The sequence below is a fragment of the Bombus impatiens genome, unplaced genomic scaffold, assembly GCF_000188095.3.
Source record: "Bombus impatiens unplaced genomic scaffold, BIMP_2.2 scf_0487, whole genome shotgun sequence".
NCBI lineage: Eukaryota > Metazoa > Arthropoda > Insecta > Hymenoptera > Apidae > Bombus > Bombus impatiens.
This window is the reverse complement of record NT_176906.1, coordinates 568,520-585,542: the sequence shown is the minus strand read 5'-3', so window position 1 is coordinate 585,542 and position 17,023 is coordinate 568,520. Positions and strand designations below refer to the sequence as shown.

Here is a 17,023-nt window from a genome sequence, read left to right as displayed (position 1 = left end):
AAAAAAAAAAAGAAAATCACGAATGTTGCAAGTTAATATACATTGCCGGTTGCATTTCTCAACTTCGCCTCGTAAACGTGGTATCATTTGAATAATCCTATTAGATAAAGTATCCACGATGTTTAAAGACTGATTTAGCTTATCACTGAAAAAATACTAAAATGTTCTTCAATGGCACATTTCGTAACTTTGAGCGATCAACATAACATGATAAACGATTATTCTCTCAATTATAATTAAACTGACCACTCTATATTTTTACAAACATAACCGATACTTTAATGTGCAACATAAAAGACAGATTACAAATTTTTCTGTATTTACGAAGAATTTGAAGACGAAGAAATATACAGAATACATGTAATATATATATATATATATATATATATATATATATATATATATTTCTATATGTTACATGTATTCTGTATATTTCTTCGTCTTCAAATTCTTCGTAAATACAGAAAAATTTGTAATCTGTCTTTTATGTTGCACATTAAAGTATCGGTTATGTTTGTAAAAATATAGAGTGGTCAGTTTAATTATAATTGAGAGAATAATCGTTTATCATGTTATGTTGATCGCTCAAAGTTACGAAATGTGCCATTGAAGAACATTTTAGTATTTTTTCAGTGATAAGCTAAATCAGTCTTTAAACATCGTGGATACTTTATCTAATAGGATTATTCAAATGATACCACGTTTACGAGGCGAAGTTGAGAAATGCAACCGGCAATGTATATTAACTTGCAACATTCGTGATTTTCTTTTTTTTTTTTATGATCACTCAAAGCGATACGAGTTGAATTTTTCCGCTTGGAATAGATCGCTCGTTCGAAACAATAACCGACAGATTTGTATGCCGTATTTTTCGTTAACTAAAAATACGAAGGGCTATTAATACGAGTGTTCCCGTTGCCAGCAGCAGATTCCATTACCGCGGCAGAAACTATTTTTATTATTTCACGGCTGCCAAAAAATCGACGCGCTCCCCCGTGTATTTTCTCGTTGCGATCAAATTCACGCATCAAATCAATTGCGACCCAATCGTGTCATACGCGCAATCGTCCCGTTCGTTATCAATAGATTATCATGTTTCATGCTGGAGTACCGTGATATCTAGATATTAATACGCTGCACGACCTTACGATATACGTTTAGACGACTTTGCTAGTTCCTTTGTGCTACCGTCGAACAGATTACAATTTGCGTAAAATAGCAACGACGCTAGTAACGATAGCTATCGAACACCGAACGACGATAACGATGTAGCTTGAGGAGAATCCCTTTTTGCTTGATATTAACGTATTGATACTTTAACGGGTGTCTTTGATACAATTATAATTAATATTTGGGTAATAACGTAGACAATCGCGATATACTATAGATGAACGACGACATAACGAACGAGATAGCAGCGATAACTTCGTATTGCTCGATATTGACATCTTTGCACTGTAAAGTTGTGCAAGACGGTTTAAGTATTTGCAAAAGGAGGAGGAACTGAGGACTCGAAATGGTAAATAAAAGAAATTGAAATTTTTGGTGTAAGCAACGAACATTCATTTAAAATTGACCGTTAAAAGTTATAAATAACGTGTTGCTAAATAAATTAATAAGTTAATCCTGTCCTAAATAAAACAAATTCATATTACATTATTTCATATCTTTACAAAATTTACATCGACTAACGTTTAAACTCATCAATTAGGTATAAAGAAAGAAAATCTAATAGCCAGTTAATAAGGAAAAATAGTTGGACAAATAATAAAACTATTGTGGCATCGGATAACGAAACGGGCATAGCGATGGATCGATCTGTATCGGTCTGACGATTAGCGTTAATGTGAAGAGTTTTTAAATGGAAAGGTTATCGGAAAACGATAGTTAAAGCCATCGTCTATACTATACAAAGAGTCGCCGTAGGATTCTAGAAGTATTTAAGAACGGCGGGGAGAGTCTTGAAAGCTGAGATTAAACGATGGAAATGTTGGTTAAGGGAGCAAAGAGTAATTTCTTTTATTTTTTCTTATTGCATATTTGACCCTTGTCTTATCATTCGAAATTAAATGGCCAACAACTTGTCGCTTCTTTTCTCCCTTCGCGTACGACTGGGATAAGATTAAGAAGAAAAGAGATGAGAATAGTTCAAATAATATTCATAATTTACTGGTAACATTTTTATGACAATTCTACGGATTTAGAAATGATATAATTTTAGGGACACAGTTGTGATTTTTGTGAATTATGAGAACATTCATTTATTCTTCGCTACATTTTTATTTTATAGTTTACTCCTCGGTAGTTCTAGTATTACATTTTTTACACGAGAATAGAACTTGGGAACTAAGAAGATCCCACGACGGTAAAACAATGATTATAAGACGGTTACGTACGTCCAAACGTTCCATGCTCCATTGGATTTCGCTGGAACACTTAAAGGTCCAAAGTGAAACGTAACAATGAGCGAATCGATAATGAAAGCTCGAAACCCGTAACAAGGATCGTCGAAAATAGCGGTCCATTTAATCCACTTCGCTTCTACAGGCTCCATAGTTGCTCCGGATTTCTCTTTTCTTTCAAAAGTTTTACTACTCGCCCCTCCAATTATCATATTTAGGTGCCATATTTATACGCGTTAAATAGGTCTCGCTATTTCTAGTTCTCGTAACTTGTTATTTTTCAATACCTTAGAAGCAAACTGGATTTCTAGCGAAAACCGAATGGAATAAACCACTTTCGACTTACAAAGTCGCGAACAGCCAGTCGATAAACGGTTGACTCAACTTTCCATTTCGATGAAAATCTCCCCAACTTCAAACTTCTGTTGTGTATTTCTTGTTCCATGTACAATCGGTCAGCGTATAGTACAGCCTTGTTCCCCACGTCTTGATGCAATCTAAGACGTATCTCGTTTCAATTTTCAAACCCTTAGATATTTCTAACGAATTCATACCACGTTTTGTTTTAAGAAAATCTCAATTGAAACCTCAAACCTCTTGTAAAATTTCAACACTTTTCATCAGATACGGCATTGCAGCTATAGGTAACACCCACTTAAGCAGCTACTAAGAAAATCATAGACTGAGTTAATTTTTCGTGATCCCTATTCAAAGCTATTGAGTGTTAGGTGGTGTTATGAAAAGTTAATATAAACGTATCAGCGTAAATATCATACGAACAAACTGAAATTATTAGTTAGGAAAATATGAAAATTTAACTAATTAAGAATTCAGTTTCTGCGAGCAATTTATCGACTACGGTGTACACGTATCGTGTCGAACACGGCAGAAACCAGAGAAAGACTAGTCGTTTAACGGCAACCAGTTTGCACTAAAAGCGTAAAGAACCATAGAAACGGGTTTACGTAACGTGACAAAGCAAAACAAAAAAGGAAAACAACAGGTAATGGTAACCCAACTTCAAAACCAACGAAGCGTCATAGTTTTCACGGAGCCAGGAGGACGAAAGAGAGGACGAAAGAGAGAGAAAAGTCAAGGTTCTAATTCCTGAGACGAGAACTTGCTTCCTCATTACTAGTACGATTTCGCCGAAGAGAGACTCGCAAGGAGGACAATAGAGATGGAACGGGATGAAAGACGTCTCGTGTACTGCCTACCTTTCTCTGTTCCTTACCGAATGTTGCATGCTACCAGGCGTAATTTTCCCTTTTCCATTTGCTTCTATCTCCTCTCCGAACTTTCGTTCCTATCTCTATTCCTGTCGCTATCCTAAGCAAATTGTTGTACGACTCGCTGCATTCCAACGATGCGCCGACGAAACGAGTATATCCCTTAGCCTCGAGATACATTTTACGCTTCTTATATAATGCAGCGTGTTCTTTCGCGAGTTCGCGAAATACGTTAGATAGCGGTATATCGAAGTAATTGGGCTTCCCGGGCAATTTATAATCGTATCTTTCGTATATCTATTTCGTATATCTTTTTCCTATACCTCGTTGTATACAACGAGATCTCCACGGAAATAACAGCAATTGGAAGGTGTTCGAGTATACTTGTCCCTATCGAAAATATCGTACAAAGATCGTAGGGTTTTGAACGTTCGAAAATAAATCAAACTTCTTTACTCGGCTGGCTCGCAAGAATGCATTGCTTTCTCCGTAAAGTGGAGCTCGGCGAATCACTCACGCGACTCCACGAAAAACACATCCATAATACGTGAAACGGCACAACGGACGATATGAAACGGTGTTCGTCGAAGAATAGCTTCTATTTTTATAAAAATTACAACCGTTCGATCGGTGCCGGGCCGGGCCGAAGCAACATCCAGAGAGAAAGAGAGAGAGAGAGAGAGAGAGAGAGGCACAGGAAAGGTACCGGTTGAATTATGAAGCGTAACGCCGCTACGAAACGGCGCTGATATTTCAAAGCGTCGCCGTGCTGCTCCCACGGATTTTACCCACTTCGATACCCGGACGAAACGACGCAACGCTGAAAACTACGAAAGTTTATTTCGACGCGAGTGGCATCGACACGATAATTTCTCGTTATCGTTGCGAGACCTCCGCATCGGAGCGTCCAACTTAACTAAAATCGATCGATCCATTGGACGACGCGGCGCGGAATTCAATCGAGATCGATCGATTCCGTTCCGCGAGAGCCGCTCTCTCGACGAACGCTAATGAAATTAAAGAGAAATTCGAGATCCAAAGACCGATTTTTCTCGCGGGAGAGAATTTATCGAATCGGTATCGACAGTTTGAAACGCTTTCGCCACGAGTATTATACCGGCTGTGGCAATTAGCCGCTAATGAAATTTTATTTCTAGATCTTCCGTTCGAGCGTTACGAAATCGCGACGGAGAACGTATTTGAGAATCACCAATCGATCATTATTATCACCAATGTAACCCGATTCGAGTGCTCAGCAAGGATTCGTTAAATAATTCATCGAGCTACAAGAAATCTCGATGTTTATCAGACGTTCGATATACGTCTACAGTCGATACAGAGTAAACGTTAGCACTGGATTCGATCGACTATCGAGCAACACGTTGCACGCGAATTAAGTCACGAGTAACGCGATAAAACGGAGATGCACGCTGCAACACCGTGCTGCATTGCGAAATGCGGCTTATTATAAACCGCGTAATGTCTCCACATTTACGCAAGGAACTATAAATATGTATATGTGGTTCAATGTATATTCAATAATGTAGATTTCTTTTTTAAATATTCCAAAACCAATCTTACGTTTATTTGGAATAAATCTATTCGGTTTGTTTTCTACTTTATCGCAGCGAGTAAGAGGGCACGTAATGTTTATAAATCATGAATTATACTAATTAGTAAAAGATAGTAAAAAATAAAATAGAATCTCTCGTTCACTACGGTAACTCTTTATATATTCACTAAAGCGAGGAGATCGTACTGAATGTTATATGCGTGAATATAATTAAATTGCACGTGTTTATGCATTCATGAAACCTCCAAAGCTCTAAAAATGAACTGGATATACATAACATGCTGAAGTAAGCTGGATTCGTATCTGATTACGATAATTCATAGAGGAAATGAATCTTTATCTATATAATCGTAAATATTCGCAATCTAAATAAGAAAACGATAACAGAATACAAAACGAATATATTTCGATCAACAGCGTTATGTTTTCGGAGAGTCAAAGATTATATGCGATCTCTAACCTCTGCGCTGTACAAAGGTCAACCGGACTTCTTCGCTGCCGTCGACCTTTCGTGATTTTTGAATAAACCAAAAACAGATCCTCTGACAGACCGTAATTATCGTTGCCCGGACGGAGTTTCTCATGCTCTTCCCGTACGACGACGTGCATTTAAGCGAGAGAGGGCAAGGAGGACCTCGCAAAAGAAGCTGGAAACGCGTAACGGGTAAAGAGAACCAGCAACGAGAAATAAATAACCAGATAAAACGAGGTATAGGACCGGTGAGCGCGAGGCGGGCTGGCAGCAAAGATGAGTAGGAGGAGGAATACGGTGGGAGTTTATCTCGGTTACGAAGCACGTAGTATATACAAGAGGTAAGGAGGCAAAGGAGGCGGGGAAGAACGTTTGCTAAATCGATATTACTATCGCCATCGCCAGCGGCACGACCGTCATAGCCTCTTTCAGAAGACCAGCCCTGAACCAGACCTTCCAAGGATACTGGATTGCCCTCCGTCGATTATCGTTAATTCTTTTTCACCCTCTTACCCTCCTCTACCTGTCCGATCAAATCTTACTTCCCACCCTCCAAAAACGCAGTCAACCCGGATCGTTTGCGGCTGACACGACCGATCTAGTCTTACGTCACCGAGCTGTCGCAAATTTATCCTTCTCGTATCTTAAGAAGTTGTTTTTCTACGATCGGAGTTAAATATGATATCTAGAATTCTGCGACGAATGGTTGTCTGAAGTGAACAGTGAAATGAAAATGTCGTCGTTGAGACGAGGAAATATCATTAATTAACGAATGAAATACGGATGTAGAACTTTAAGAAGCTTCCGTAGAAGATCGTTCCAACCGTACAGATTATATCGATGGCCGTATTTTAGAGTTAATATTATCCTGATAATGCAGTACTAGAGATCCGGATACCTTACTTTTGGAAATAAGTAGGAAAATAAGAAAATAGAATTTCGACGATTGAATGATATAGATAACTTTCTTAACGTATCAAAATAAATAGGAAATGCAGTAACGATTATAATATTCCCTGGAAACAACGACGACACTGTGTATTCGGACTTGAAAAGGCCTCGACCAATTTGCTGGTTGACATCCAACATTTATGCATCCGTTGGATCGTGACGCGGACCGATAATTCGTGCGGGGTGGTTGGATCAAATTAGAAAAATTGTGATCAGGATGATTTACGAGTGGCGGACGAACGGTCGCGCAGACCTAGGGAGAAACGCGCAAGAGGGAATGAAAGGTGGCACTCCGAGAACGGGGGTGGAAATTTATGGCCCCGCAACAGATGCGTCCCCAAAGGACGATATATTCCTTTCCCTAAGAATATAATACGAAAAGGTGGCGGATATACAACTAGCGAAACGCGGGACATTAACTTCTCGCGTTTCTAATTCATACAAAACGAGTATCCTCCTTCCGAACACACCTATATTTCTTTGTCTCTTCATTTCGATGATTAAGTGGAAAATGCAAAATATTTTATCGAATGGAACGCGACATGAACATGTGCACGAAATAACGAGATAGAAAATATCGGGAAAAGATAGTAGAAAACAATACGTACGATAAAATATGATACGACTGCACGCGTTTGAATTATTCGATCCTATCAACTGCTACGTTTAATACTACAATTTTAAAGATAATAATAACTGTACGCATTTGTCATAACTGTGTTTGATATAAGATAGCGGATATACAAGTGGCAAAACATATTAATACACACTATGTGAAATAATCAAGTTACATAAAATGTATAAATGCCAAATATTTTATAAGAGAATATTTTAAATCTGTAATTTAAATAACGTTAAATGAATAACGGAGAAGGAATAATCAAAGTTTATGTAATACTTTCCTAAATATTCGTATCGATATCTTGATTAATTTCAAAGATATCAATTGAACAATACAAACATTGTCCATAACAAAGAATTTCTTCGATAAAGTCTCATGTTTGCAATTCATTTAAAACGAATATTCTTGTCCACAACGTACCTGTGTCATTTTCTTCTCCGTAGTTAGAACGATTAAATGCGAGGTGAACCAAATGCAAAACATCCTATCTCACAGAGCGTAAATCGAGCGCGTGCAAGATAGAAAATATCGGAAAAGTACATGGAAAAACGACACGCTTACATTACTCGGTTCTATCGACCGTGACGTTTGACAATACAATTTCAACGGTGATCATACGCGCTTGTCATCACGGCGCTCGATAAAATTGCTAGCAGATAATTACGCGATAGTCATATAGTGTCCTTGACAATAATCGTGTGAGCGTACACACAGGCTCGTTCGTGGCAACATACGTAGTAGCTTCCTGGATTGGAGCTTCGGATAAAATCAAGCCGTGGTAACTGTCTTGCCAAATTCGTAACGGAACCCTAGTGAAGCAAACCGCTCGCGTTCACAGAGCGGAAGAAGGAAGTTACATTCGCTCTGAGCGTTCCTTGTTGGATGAGGTAGCTGGAAAATCAGAAGTTACGCTGTTCGTTCGTCGCTTACGTTTCATTGTAAAGGAGAAGAGAACGATGCGTCTTCTCGTAGACGCAGATCGATCGATGCGATACACCACCGTGATTATTATTCTCCAAAAAGCAAACTTATGAAATCCGTCCTGTTCACGATCAAACGATCAATTTAACCTGAAGAAACTTCATCGAACAACCTCTTTTCCGTGAAAACTCTGATCCTTCCAGCATCCCTTTTTCGGTTGGCTCGACGACGAAAACGAAGAGAAGGAAATGAAGATAAAAGAAGAAAATAAAAGTAAACATGGGTCGATTCTATACTCGAAGGGCAATTAAGCCGTAGGAATTTTTGTAATATCAGTCGAAAGACCCACGAGACGAAGATAACTGCTCCTTTTTCGTTCCATGGTTTTCCCGTATATCCATCTATACGCCGCGACCGATCCTCGTCGCCCTGAATCTACGGCGTGGCTTCAAATCGTAAACCTACCACCTCGGGATCCCTCTCATAAACGAGAAGCATTGTGCTCGACCTAAGTTCTGCGAACGACACACGCGTGCATCGACCACGAAATGAGAGAAGAAGACTCGAGTTCCGAACAGCACAGGGGAGAAAAAAAAGAAGAAAACAGGAGAGGAAGGTCGAGACGAAACCCTTGGACCTGTCTTTCGTCCCTCGCCACGGCATTCTCTTCTTGCTCCTCGTTTCTGTTCCGATCGGTCTTCCCGGGGAACAACGTGTTCATGGAAACAAAGTCCAGGCAACTTCTACCATAGCCAGGGAATACCATTCGCTTCGAGAATCGATAACTTCCGATATTTCTGGCTAGCGAATATTGCATATGCAACGAAGATTCGATAGACAATTTCATATTTTACGAGAAATACGTTTGTGAGATAAATTGCGAAAGAGAGAACGAATAACAGGTGAGATAAGGACTATCTTCGATAAATAAATAAACGAATAAAGACGATAACGAATAAAGGAGACGATGATACAACGCAAAGAAGAAAATCGACGAAACTGATCGAGAAAAAACGAAAAAAAAAGTGAGAGCAATTCGGATGTATCGTATGTACATCGTTTGTCGGAAGCGAGAGGAGAAAGTCGATGTTCGTACACGGTCGCTTCGCGGCCAGACGTCCGCTGATATAAACGCATTTATAATTGTATGCGGCGCGCCACGACTGTATGCATTAGCGCATGCCAACTAAACTCGAACTAACTCGAGCCCCGGTGACAAGTGCCCTCGTGGACGGCGCAACTGCAACGCGGGGGACCAGTTATTACTGTCACAGACACGCGCGCCCCGCCCTTCCTGCTCCATCTACCCTGTTTTCAGTCCTGCTCGTCTCTCCCGTTCCGTTTAAGGTCCTTACCGGAATACGGAATCAACGGGACCACGCTCCTCCCCAAACTGAATCAACATTTTATCCGAATAACCGTTTCTTCCTTCTTCCATGGGCCTCGCCTGTCGTCTTTCTGCCAGATGCGAGCCATTTCTGCGCGTCTCTGAATTTTAAGGCTTAAACTGCCGACGATGTCTGCGGATGGCGGATTTTGGTAATAAACGACGGCAGAATATAGAGTTACAGAGTTAATTCTTCGATTACGGCTACGTCGTCGTTAATTCCTGTGTAGCAACCAAAATGTCACAGTTATCCAACTGACGCGTAAGCAGGTTTGAAATTTTGCCAGTTAAAAGTTTCGCCTTAATATTTGAAAGCTTTAATATTTAGCTAGTAACTGATACGATAGCTGTTGTGGCATCACGTAAATGAAAATGTATAGACATTTATAAAGGTTAGGCACGCATCGGTTAAGGTTTCATAAATTTCATCTTATTAGTCGTAGCTTAAATTTCGGCGCCAGAATATCCAAAGTAGCAGTTTTATGATAACTTCGATAGAGAATAGTTAGAACAATGAATAATTGTTATTTTTTACGGATGTTGGAATACCGTGCTTGTCTCTTTCCTTTTTTCTTCGAAGACGAAGTTCACGGTTGAAAATCCTGTTTGATAAGGATTATGAAATCAGGTATCTTTAAGAGCATCGGTAACGAGAATACTAGTGTAAAACGTAATTAAGAATGAATGGAAGCATGCGAGAGATGTGTATCGTAACTGCTATTAAAATTTCTGCTGATTTACTTCATACTGGAGGAGCGTCCTTGAAATCAGGACGCCGTGAAAGGAACAAGCTCGAAACGCAGCAAAACAGTAACGGTAAAATTACGATCCTCCGTGAGACAGTAACCCGGGGAACAATCGAAAATTACCGCGTGTTATAGATTGTTCCATCCAGCGGACGGTTTGCATGGAAATACGCGAGAGAAAACAATGAGAGAACGCCTGTGTCTCGTATTATTCCAACAGTCTGCTCGAGCGAAATGAAAAGACTGCACACAGAGCTGGAGAGTAGCGAGATTGAAAATCGAAGAAAAATTGTTGTTTCGCCTCGATGATTTCGTAGAAACGTAAAAATGTTCAGCCTCGCAAAATTCCACCAATCACTCGATGCTTGCAAGTATCACGGTCATTGGATAGAAAATTGGAATTACTCTGTTATCGTTAATTACAATTGCTGTGATTTTTACATACGCGCGAACATATACGAACACACGTACATTACGATTCTTTTTCCAAGAGAAATGACGACTCTAATTTGGTACTTTGTACTATATCGATATGATTATTCTGGAAAATTTGTGTCAAACGCCATCGAAACAAGCGTGCGAGTTGAAAGCGCATTAATCAACGAGACTCCCGTTCGAAATCTCCGTTCGCGTTAATTACGCGAAGAATGAATCGACGAGCAGTAACTACCGTACACGGGCGGCGTGGCTCCGATAGAATCGTATGTAAATAGAGCGGAAACGTTCTCTCTTTCGAGGCAGCAGGAGCGCGCCAACTCGCACGTGCACACACGTCGATCACCACCAAGCGTCGCATTTTTCTAATTAAGGCAATTTTCACGATCGCGTACGAGCCACGAGAACGAATCCGACGGCGATGCATACGACGACCTCGGACGATGCTATTTTCGCGACGACGATTTACGAACGATGACGCTCCTCTATTCGAGTAAAAGGTAAGAAGAAGAAGGAAGACGTAACCGGATATTTTTCGCGATTTCTGCTACGTAGACATTGGAAAATACGCGTTACGCGGTTCATCGTGAAACGAACGCACCGCGTTCCTCCTTTTTCACTACGTTTTTTTCGCGAAATTGCGATAAACACGACTTTCGTCGCAAAGTATAGGTGTTTACAGCGTGCACGATGTTCGCCTATTCGCAGTATGAATTCGCGCTAAGCAAAGTACCCAAACGATCCTCGATTAAAGTTTCAGTCGTCGGTATACTGTGTACGACGTAGTAGAAAAAGATAGAAAAAGAGAGGAAAAACGGCGAACGACGCAACGGCGGAACACGCCGTGCAAAAACGAGGCAAACACATTGCCAGAGAGAACGACTCTGTATTTTACGCACGAGGTTACACGGAGGGCGAGTACATCCATTTGTGCGTGTTTTACGAGGTGTGTTAAGGTGTGCGACTCTGCATCCACCAACCGGTTATCGATCACGCAATGCTTCCAGAGACATCGTCGAACCTTTTATCGAAAATTTGGAACGGTCTCACGAAGACTACACACTCGTTCGACTCATTTCGTTTAAATAATTTTCTCATTTTTAATATTTTTTCTCACCGAAGCAAGAGTATTTTCTCATTCTTCCGTTATCGTATTACAGATTAATGGCGTCCCATGATATACAAGTTTGATTCTGTGTAAAGTTAAAGGTTTTCTAAGGTATTGAAGCTTATATGACTGACGTAGCCCTTGCTATACCGTATAGGAACACGTTTAACACGGTCTTTGCTTTCCGAGTGCATCTTCGCGAGTCCCGGAGCCGCAAGAACGTGAAAGGGAGCAGCGAATCGCAGAAATTACAGGAAAACAGCGATGGAACGCGGTCGTCGTCGCCGGTAGACACCGTTACGCCGTTAGTCGTCCCACTTACGACCAGAACTCGATTCGCGCTCGTCAACAGAAACGAGCTGCCGGTAAATTTCATTATCTCGAAACCGCGAAAATCGAAAAGACTTTCTCCCCAACATTTTAATGATTTACAAAATATTCCCTTCTTTTCTGCTCTTCTCTAAAATCTGACACTTTTTTTTACAAAGAAATGGGGAGAAAGGGAGAGAAAAGGACGGAAAGACTCAATTCCATACACTTTCGAGTCGACAGAGGCATTCGCCTTTCCCTCGAAGAATCCTAGGATCGCGATTCCGAGACTCGATCGATTCTCGAGTACATTTGGAGCGTCGCGCGACGAAATCGCTTTTCACGAAGGTACGATCGCGTTTCTACGAAATTGGCCGGGCTCAATCTCGAGAATAGACGCGTCCTCTCGATTCTCGACGCACGTTGCACGATACGCAGGAATTCGTGGAGGCCCGTGGATACACCGCTGGGACAAGTCGGCCCACCCATTGAGATCGAAATATCCTTTCCCTCTAGATATATGACGTTTACATCGTCACTCTTGGCACGCGGTTCCCTCCACCGATCCTCGCTCTGTCTCTCTTCACGACTCTCTTTGGTATCCGATGAAACGGGTTTCGCTCCCAACTTCACCGTGGAACTGTATAACCCACGTTGCCGCCGCTGCGCTCTCTATGCATTTTCTCTTTGCTACGTGTTCCTTCGTCCCACTGTCTCTGTTTTTCTCTCCTCTTCTCCGTCTGTTTCTCTCGCGAGGAACCTTTGACGCCGCGCCACCTCGACTAAGAATAATTGAACGATACGGAAATCTCGACAGAGTTTCTAGGAAAAATGGTCGGGTACCGGTGCGTAAAGCGTTTCTGATGTTAATATTCCGTGGGTTTTACGTCGGCAATGGGCGAGCGTATACTTTGGTTACAATAATTGGACTTCGTTTTCCATTTGAAATTTTAAGTGGAAGGAGCAAGGCAAAGTATTCGAGAGTCGAAGGAACTTTGTGGAAGTTCACGGAACAACCAATGGTTTTGTTTTATCTGCGTTCTACCTGCTATTTGGTTCTCTTCGTTGAGATAATGTAATTGAAAAGGGACTCGGTTTCAAAAATGTAGTTTAATGGAATTCAATTGCATTGCGCCGTGTAAACATTAAGTTTCTTCCGCTTCGTTTTCAGGATAATTCCAATAATCGTGGAGTACGTAGAGGGAACGTGAAATTGAACGTTATACGGCTATGAACAAGCTGCACGAGTCGTACGCTGTGAACGCACGCAAAAGGGTACCTTGTGTTTCGCTTTGAAACTACTCGGCTTCTATATCTCAAACACGGTGGTCTTGAAAATTATGCAAAAGCCGATTCTGAGGGACGTTTGGTCTTTTCATTTATTATTTCATTATTAAATAACGAGAATAAGCTCTTTGATATGAAATACATAGATAATGAAAATGAATGAAATAAAACGAGGGGAAAGCAAAAAGAGAAGGAAAAGAAGACAGAGCACTGGATAATTTCCAAACAAATTCCAATTTTCCAAACAAAAATTTCTTAAATATTGAGTACACTATGAAACAATCGTTATTAAACTGCATGATTTCAACTGCATGCCAAAGACTTTCTTCAAACGTTAAACATTTTTCTCTTGATTGAAACTAAAGCGAGATTTTTATCGAAACAATTCGTAGATTGAGACACGGCTAACATAATAAACAACATGATCACACAATAATGCAAATATATATCATACGAATATAAATATATAGAAATATCTTCCTATGCAAAATCCACGAATATTTAATAATGCGGTTTTTTGATCATTACGAAGATTGGGAAAAGGAAAAAGATTGCGCGGTATGCAACGTAGAATCGCGACGGAATTTCGTAGAAGAAACAACTCGTACAGCCCGTACGTGAGTTTTCCTTTGAAGTAGGTGACTCCTGAACGAACACGTTCCCTATCCGTGAGCAGTTTGCAGACAGTTTGTGAACTTGGACGGATACGGAGGGAGTTTTAGAGAAACGCGAGAGCTTAACGGACGGACGAGGCAGCCCTGCTGTTAAGCTAATCGTCACGATACCTTCTCACCTATATAATTCATATACCTCGCTCGAACGCTTCCATGTAGCGCAAACTTCTTCGAGGAATCGAGAGAGGAAGTACATCGTTCGGAATAATTGGAAGATCGTTCACCGAAAGCCGAACGTTCCGCGAAATTTATATTTTAACGAGCGACGACGAAAATTCATTTATGTCCATCGAAATGGTATATACAAGGCGCAACGTATATACGACGACTTATGGTTTCGGAAAAATAGTATCCGTTGGAAATATTGCAACAAGTAAAAGGTTTTAAAGCGTATTATTAATTGCACGTAAATTACTGTGAATTATTTTAATAATGGATTTTCATGACTGGCGAAATTACATACGTGTCACGCCAATAACGAAGTACGATGGAAAAAGAAGGGAGAAACAGAGAAGGAGAAAAGGTGGGAAAGAGATGACGTACATATGTAACATGTTTTAATAAGAGCTTCCGTAAATTCGATATACGTGCTTCAAATTTTATCCCTTTCATCGATTCCGTTTCACCGCCGCACATCGTCCACTCCCCACGCATTTTTTGTTTTGTTCGATCGGTTCCGCCCTCTAGCGCGATATTTATTTATTTCTTTTTTTCAAGCGATTCCCGTGTTTCGGATTACCTTTTACAGCGAACTGTTATTTATTAAAGCGATACGTCAGCCGGAATATATCGATCGATCGAACCCGACCGAGTATGCGTGTATTACCATCGAGAGAACGCTTCGATGAGAACAAAGAAATACGATCGAACGAAAACGGAAAAGAAGAAACGGGAGAGGAAAAAAGCAAAAAAGAAATAAGATCGATAACAAAGGACACGGAAGAAAAATGAATAAAAAGACGAGAGCAGAGAAGACATTGCAATCTATGAAGTCATTGGCATGATGAACGCATTACCTTCGTTTCAGTCAGTGACGTGTCACCCGTGATAATAATTCCCAAAGGGAGGCACGAAGCTGAAAGAAAAGACAGACGGTCCTTCAGCACGGAGGAATTTAAAGAGGACCAGTAGAGGCGACGACGGGGTGACGAGACGACGGGTTAGAGAGAAACGTATTTGCATTTACATTGGCGCGCTCAAATCGTCGGAAAGAAGAGCGTGGAATAAAGGAAGCAACCAGGAACCAAGAAAAGAACTTTATCACGCCGTGAAATCGATTTTTAACCCTCGTCTCTTCTCCTCCCAATCTAGTCTATGATACTAACGGAATCATCGCGAACAACGAACCAAGAGACTCTTAAATATTAAACGAAATTTTGTAGCGTTTCAAGTAGGTGTCATAGTTCCAACAGAACAAAACGAATCGTACATAATTATAATAATATAAATGAAAAAATGTTGTGCGTTTATTATTTCCTTATAAAACGAAATTTTCAGGACGACCTGATATTTCCATCTTCGGATGTTTCGTTCGTTAAAACACGTATCCGCTGTAATCGTAACCTAAGGCTTCACAGCTTCACAAAAATGCTAATTCTATTTATGTCTCGAAACAGTACCGTATACGCGTATCGTCAAAATCTTTCAGATACAAGCCAGAAACAGTTGTTATAACAGAAACGAAACGGCGAAGAGGGTAAACAACGAGAACACGGAAAAGCAAGTGGAAAGAAAAAAAGAGAAGGCAATCGTACTGGACCAGGGGCGCGTTTAGAAAGCAACAAAACGGGATAGCCCTTGATACGACAACTTTCGCCATTATTGCGGAGTGTTGTCGCACGAACGAAGATGAAACCCGAGGAAACCGAGATGGAAAAGACGGACAAAAGAGGGTTACGGATCCCTGGAAACACGGACAAAGAGAGATTCAGGCAGGTTACGAGGGTGGATAAAGCAAGGGGAAGACAAGAAAGATCGTAGAATTTAAGGGTTGCGAGGCACGTGGAGAGAGTGGAAGGTGGAAAAGCGACTAGCGAAATTAAAAGCGAAAGCAGAAGTTGGAACGCATCCGCTCTCTTCTTCTTCGCCTTTGCTTCCATTTTCGTTACGTCCACGTTTCAGGTGGTCCGCTATCGGTCGTTAACCGTTAAACGTTGATATTCTGTCGGGCGAGGGCACAACACGGTTAACCTGTTAATCGAGCAAATCGTTTAATTGGTTGTACACGGTTGGTTAAGCGACGGCTACCTCTTCCCGAGAATACGAGGGAGAAAATTGAATTCGACCGAGGATCCTGTAGCTTTTACCGGAGAATTAAATTCTTTTCGCGATTCTAGTGACACGCAGATGTACAACATTTCGGGGGAATAAATCGATATCTTACAACCAGACTCGTCCATAAAACTCCTATTAATTCGAGAAGAAAGTACTGGAAATCGCTGCTCGACCGTTGAAACAATAATTCTTCCTCGCTCTTTTCTATCCTTCTCTTTCGCTAGCTCGCGTACAGTCGTAATTTCACATCGCCGATTATATAACAGAGAAAATTCTCCAAACGGATGTCATTCTCGAGCTGCTTGCATAGGAGAGCCTGCAGCGATCGATAGTCGACTCTTGATCCCATTATCACACGACAATACGATTTCGCGCACGTTTGTATCTCATTAACCGAGAAAGAACGATAAAGTTAGATAACGTTTAACACGACGCGACGGTCAGCGAAACGTTTAAGTAACCGACTTAACAACCTCTCTCTTTACTCTTTCTCTTCCATCTCTGTGCACGAAGCGAGATTAGCCTCGCTCACAGTGCTCCAACTTCCTACTGAATCGAGACGAATACAATGGCCGATACGATTATCTTCGCCTGTCACGCGGTACGAATCGCTGATAACTCTGTTATCAGCTC

The 17,023-nt window shown here is 40.9% G+C and overlaps 1 protein-coding gene across 4 annotated transcripts in view; it reads right to left on the bottom strand.

Moving 5' to 3' along the window:
• LOC100747252 (mucin-5AC) overlaps positions 1-17,023 on the bottom strand; it is a 333,661-nt gene that overhangs the window by 302,012 nt on the left and 14,626 nt on the right. Inside the window, exon 2 of one of the 4 annotated variants that reach the window (XM_024368913.2) lies at positions 15,133-15,191. The exons of the other annotated variants lie outside the window; for them this stretch is intronic. The gene's annotated coding sequence lies outside the window, so the exon portion shown is untranslated. The remainder of the gene's footprint in view (positions 1-15,132; positions 15,192-17,023) is intronic. 4 annotated transcript variants of the gene reach the window in all.